We start from the raw sequence: 6,308 nt of genomic DNA, 5'->3' as shown, positions 1-6,308 counted from the left end.
GGTCCCGAAACCGGACACTTAGTAATTCATCATTTCTAATCGTCTCTCCAAATGTATCTGACGAGAGCATCGTGAACACTCCTGTTGAATTTATTCGCTACTGATATGCTTCAGCAACAGGTCTACTTACATAACTATGGAAATGTTAGTCATCGGCAAAAACATGTCGAGTAGGTCCATGAATGTTTTTATCTATATTTGACGCGGTATATTAAACATCTTTTTCACGCTCAAATCAAATGTGTTACGAGAATATTCAAGTCTAATGTACTATATTTTAAGCTCGGTTAATGATTTCGGAGGAGTGTGTTCGTATAGACCACGTAAGAAGTCATGCTTTTGTCCGGTATTAGGCATCTGTAACTTTCAAAGACTACGATAAATTACATTACATCACAGAATTCATAACAACACTGATTATAAAGTATGAAGTGCACACAAATCGTGAATCTCTTCATGAACAATTCAGAGATAACGCAAAATTACGTGTAAAAGCTGAAATACTTAGGGACACGCTGTAGTGTAGTCGGTTGATGCACTATGCTGCAAACCGGAAGGTTTCGGTTTCGATTCCCGGTAAGGTCATTGGATTTTTGTCAATTGACCTAATCCTTCCAGCCGCACTATGGCCCTGCAGCCGACTCAGCCTCTAACAGAAATGAGTACCAGGAACATTTCTTGGGGGTAAAGGAGGGCCGGAGCGTAAGGTTGACAACCTCACCGTCATCTCTGAGCCGATTGGCTAAAAAATATGGGAGCCTCGACGTCTCACGACTTTATGGGCCTCCACGGCCTGCTACATGGATAGTTTTACCTTTACCTTTACCAGTGCAATAGTTAGCGAAATAGGACGTGAGGACACAGGCTGGATTCATATTGTACATGATCGGGACCAGCGACGTTCTGTACTAACGAAACAGTGAGTCGTCGGGCTCCATTAAAGACGGGACCAACTGAGACATCTCCGAATCACCGAATTGTTTCTGCTTTTATTTCTACGTGAATACAATTAAGTGTTTTGTTTAATTCCCATTTACTTGAAATTTACTCGATGTTTTTGTTAGCTGTCTTTATATTACGATTCCGTTTTGCATTTTTGGAATGAGACTTCTCTCTTACTTCTTTTTGTTGTATGTACTGTACCATGTGTACCCGTTGCTAGGCAACGACCGATAAATAGTGAGAACGGCCGTTGCTAAACAGCGGCCCGCGCACAACAATCTAAGTACTGGTGGAACCGGTGCTTTCTATGTGGTCCGCTTCGAGGCTATTTCACGCGAGCAATCGATTTCAGGTAGTCAGTGGAGTTAGTGAAGGGTTGATTGGTGAATGAATGAATGAATGAGTGAGTGAGTGAGTGAGTCAGAGGACTGCTGCAGTTCAGTCTTTGTAAGCCGTTGCTCTCAGAAGCTGGTAGCTGAGGCGCGTGGATATTTCGGGAAACCAGAGTAAGAGGAAAGTCCGCCGTCAAAAGCCGCTATCAGGCAACGACTTGTGAAGACACAGCAGACTAAGAGGTTTTAGTTCGTGCTGTAGTGAATTATACAGTGTATGAATTAGCGATAGGGCAGTAGTTACTTGTAATTACGATCTGTAAGTAGTCAATAAACCCAATTACCAACCCGAACCCCGTCTATAGTCACTTAATCACGTGACAATATCTTTTCACGAAATAAATTAACATCAGCCACGTGGTGAGGTATCTAATTTATTACCCACCCCCTGGTTGCCTTGACCCTTCATAGTGATAATTCAAAGGGAAGATGAAAAGCGGTTTTTATCTTGCCCTCTTCAGAAATAAAAATGATTTCAATTCTGAGAAATCGTATCGGTTAATGTGAAAAGTAGAAGATTCGCACGAATAAAATATAGGCACCTGCTCTCAGATTACAGTAAACACGAGTCCCTTTATTGTTGGCATGTCACAGGTAATGACATGCCCTCTCCAACAGCAGCCGTGGACGAAGTCTTTGTTTGGAATGAAATCCCCTGAGATCGATGCCACCTGTCGTACATTCAACGAAAAGAGAGGCATGTGCCTGTCTGTTCTGCCTCGTGACAGAGGGGTCCATCAATCTGGTATTCGAATATAGGCTTTCGCTTTTAAATGATGAGATTTTTAACAAAGTGTATATACTCATTTGAGTGTATTTTCCTTCCGTCTGTGGAACTGCCACGCAAAACACAGAAAATCATTTTAGGTGCGCTCGCAATGTTGCAGAAAGCGTATTAAATTCACTCGCTCTTTGCGTACCTCCTCCCATACGCCTATAGGCTTACGTACGAAACAACTCGATAGACTCTAAACGGATTTTCGTGAAATTTTGTGCTGTAGAGTTTTAATAAAATTTGTCGACACATTGCTACTTTCGTTAAAATCGTACAACAATAAAGGGCACTTTATAAGAAGACCTAATTGTGTTTCGTCTCTTCTCTCGAATGTGACTCAGTATTATTTATCAGAGCGAAAAATGTTTCGAAAGGAATTTATGCAGCAAAATTACCCCCTCGTTTTATGTCGAATTCACTCCTTCTGTAAGCCTTACACTTTTCGAGACAATTAAAAACGAACAACTATTCTATTCATATACAGAGTGATTCTAAATTAATGTCGGGGTTTCAGTGTACTATAAACGGAGACTCCGACAATAATGTAGACACACCGTGTATTTCCTAATTTACATTTGCCACTCAAGAATGGTCATCTGGGCACATGCGAAGGCTCTCGAACTCAGGCGGCACTTACAGAAGTCCCTTGCTCTCCCACCAAAATTTATGGATCTACAAGCTTATAAAGAATATTTTATTAAAATGTAGTTGGTTGTGTTACCGAAGTGTCGTTTTATGGACCACAGGAAAGCAATCGACATGAAAAAGCAAACTTCTCGTGTTTCCGCTAAACATTTCAATTAAAAAATTAATTGTTCTTTATTTATAATTTTCATGATTTTAGCCCTGATGTGTGTATTATGTAAAATGTGGAAAGGAATATTGAAAATACGTGTATAAATGTTCTGTACGGTTTCAGTTTATCGCAGATGTCGTTACAAGTACTTCTTTCTTATAGAAGGCAACTCCGTGCATCCGGCGAGAGTCCAAGAACGTTTTCGGGGAAAATTCCGCCTACATCTTCAGGATTGAACAGTAACTAAGAACAATTCATGCTTCAAGTTAGCCTCCTGCTTGGCTTGCTCTGCTGCACTGAAGACGTAGGCGATATATTCCTCCGAAATATCAGTTAACGTTCAACTGACTTCATTGCGTTATATCTCAGAAAGTAGAACCTGTGTGTTTGGCTTGAAATAATCAATTTTACGCTGTTCATATGACAACGGTAACTTAGCATTCATGCCTTGAAATCCAACAGAAAATAATATAGAAAACGCGCTAGAACTGTTACGCATTGCGTAAAATTCATAACTTCTTAAATTATTTAAGACAAAATTCTTAATTTAATTCCATATCAAGTGTCTTGTATAAATACAGGCAAGTATCGAGACTGCCGTTTCTCTTAGAATATTTTTCTTCTTCAAGATTTCTGTCCTCTGGGATATAATGCTGTGTAGTCGGTTAAAAGTCAACTGGCGTTTCAGAGGAATATATCGCCTCCATCTTCAGGGCAGAGAAATAAGTCAAGAAAAATTCAACATGACGGATGTAGCGAGCGAAACTTCCTCATCATTAAATCTTGTAGCTTCTTCAGATCCTGAATATTTTTTAACAGTGAATCCCTAAAGCTTTACATAAGACTTTTTTAGAATGAAATGTGTTCATATTGAGGTCTTTTCGGATACACAGTAACAAAACACATTCATGCTCCACTCGGGATTGGAAAACACGACCCCAGTGGTGGAGCTATAATAAGACCGAACAAGACTTAAAGACCGTATTGTTAAAGTAACTCGTCAGATTTTATCATTGCTGTTAAATCAGTAGGAACTTGGTTTGAAAGGGACACATCAGCTACTGTTCTATGCTAATGGCATGTTCTTGCGTGTAAACATATACTTCATACATTCACGTCTCATCACCAGAATGCATGCCAAATTATAATAAAAGAATGGCTAATAAATCCTTTGGAAATTTAGCTAAGTTCAAAATGTATGAACGGTTGAAACAAACGGATATTATTTTTGCGAAATTAAATTCGTTGGAATGTTTGATGCACTTCAGGTCTGCATCCTGTATCGTCTCGTCTCATTTACATAATTCTCAAGGTGAAAATAAATAAAACTATAGTAATTAAAGCTGCTAATCGAATTGACATGAAACTTGGTCTCTCACTCGTTGAAGAAGAACAAATATTTGAGGACAGTCGAGGAAATGTTGCAAAAGAAACGTCTACCGCTAGCAAAATTCCGAATAACCGAGGAGAATTATTAGTTCCGATTGGTTAAACGTTCTAGTATAAAACTTAAAATGTGTTTTTATGTTTGGGAAAAATTTCTTTATGTCGTTGTGTGATGACTACGTATGGTTTTTTTTTTTACTTCACAAAATACGTATGAAACAAGTACAAAATTTTATGCACATTACGAATAACTTACACAACATTAGCATGAATGAAGATTTGTCTTGGTAATGTAATTGTTAATAGCACCGTTTCTTTCACGTGTTCGTGTTCTATCGCGTGGGCTTACATAGTGGTTAATATATCACGTACTACACAGTTCAGAGTGGTTACCTTATGACGTCACAGTCTTGCGCACACGCTGTATTAACTGTTGGGCATCCAGAACTATGTCAGCGCGCAGGTCTAGGGCTGTGTTTATCACGTATACCAAAACGTAGCATTGAATGTACTTATCTCAAGGTGTTTCTCATACCACGCTCCTGTCGGGGGTGTAACTCAGTGGTAGAGTGCCTGCTTCGCATGCAGGAAGTCCTGGGTTCAAATCCCAGCTCCTCCAAAATTTTTATTGAAACATCCGAACAAGCGGATTGTTACAATTGATCAAATTTTGTAATGGGCAACTAACCATATTTCTAAAGCCGGTAATCAGAACACTTTTATGTGTTCCTTGCCAGAAGCTCAGAAATTGAACTTGGCCGCACCACTTCATCGTCCGTCCGTCCGCCCACCACACAATGTTTCCATCTCTGAGCTAGGGAACGGATTTCATAAAACTATAGAATTGAAGGATCCACACTACAAGCTGCCGGGAGACTTCCGGTTTGGTTAGGTCGCGGTATCTATAGAAATAATGCTGAAATCGAACTCAAGGCTTACGAGCACAATATAGCCCACTTTCCTTATTTTAAAGAAATAAACGGAGGCAAATGTGATGTGGGAACTGCCCACATTCAAGCAAGCGTGACAACGCGAGCTTCATTGCTTAGCAACGACGAGTAAACAGCGGTTGCTATGCAAAGCCTACAACAATACGGACAGTGACATGTTTTCTATATGTCCGACTCTAGGTTACATAAGAAGATACATTGAGTGGAAGTCACAGTTCTAGATTTCTGCGGTTCTACAATTCTAGTTCAGTGTTCAAGGAGTTCACTCTTGTTATTATTGTTCTTCAATTCTTCAAACTCAAGTTCGTCCGTGTATACTGTGCAACTGTAATAAATACTATAGGACAGTTCAACTAGTGGTTGTCTCTTCATATAATGACTTCCCACATATTAATTTGCTGTCTGTGTGTCTGTGTGTATTCTCCTTATTAACGTTTGATTAGCTGAACCAATCTTTATGAAACTCGGAATTTATATCATGGCACATGAGCCCTGACGTAATTCACAAACCCGTCCCATCAGTTATACCAACATTACAACCCCGCAAATTTCTGAGGTAAAACTTAATTATTGCTCGAACGCCTTTATGAGACTTCATGAAACTTGGGATGTATATCATCCCAGTGAAACAATCTCAATGGCGTAATTCATAAGTCCTCCCCAAGAATAATACCAAAATTACAGCCACTCGATTTTTGTACGTAAAACATTAATATTGCTTGAACGCCTGAATCAACCTTCATGAAAATTGGTATGTATATCATCCCACATAAAACAATCTCAACGGCGTACTTCATAAATACATTTTGATCAGTAATACCAACATTAAAATTATTCAAATTGCTGAAAACCCCTTAATATTATTCGAATGCCTGAACTGATCGTCATGTCATCTGAGGCCATCTCAACGATGTACTTCATGAATTACTGTCACCAGTAATACCAACATTGCAGCCTCCCAGATTTAATTATTTTATTGATTTCATTGCGCATACATACTATAGTTTTCTGTCCACTTGTGTCAGCTATTTAAATTACAGTGGAAGGAAAGTAGACGATTAGTGTTT

General features: G+C 39.2%; 1 non-coding gene across 1 annotated transcript; it reads left to right on the top strand.

The window, feature by feature from the left end:
* The first annotated feature begins 4,838 nt into the window (after window positions 1-4,838).
* On the top strand, window positions 4,839-4,910 carry Trnaa-cgc. The gene has a single exon. It is a non-coding gene; the product is annotated as a tRNA-Ala (tRNA).
* Window positions 4,911-6,308: the final 1,398 nt, after the last annotated feature.

Source organism: Cryptotermes secundus, unplaced genomic scaffold, assembly GCF_002891405.2.
Source record: "Cryptotermes secundus unplaced genomic scaffold, Csec_1.0 scaffold941, whole genome shotgun sequence".
Taxonomy (NCBI): domain Eukaryota; kingdom Metazoa; phylum Arthropoda; class Insecta; order Blattodea; family Kalotermitidae; genus Cryptotermes; species Cryptotermes secundus.
This window is presented reverse-complemented; position numbering and strand designations above follow the sequence as displayed.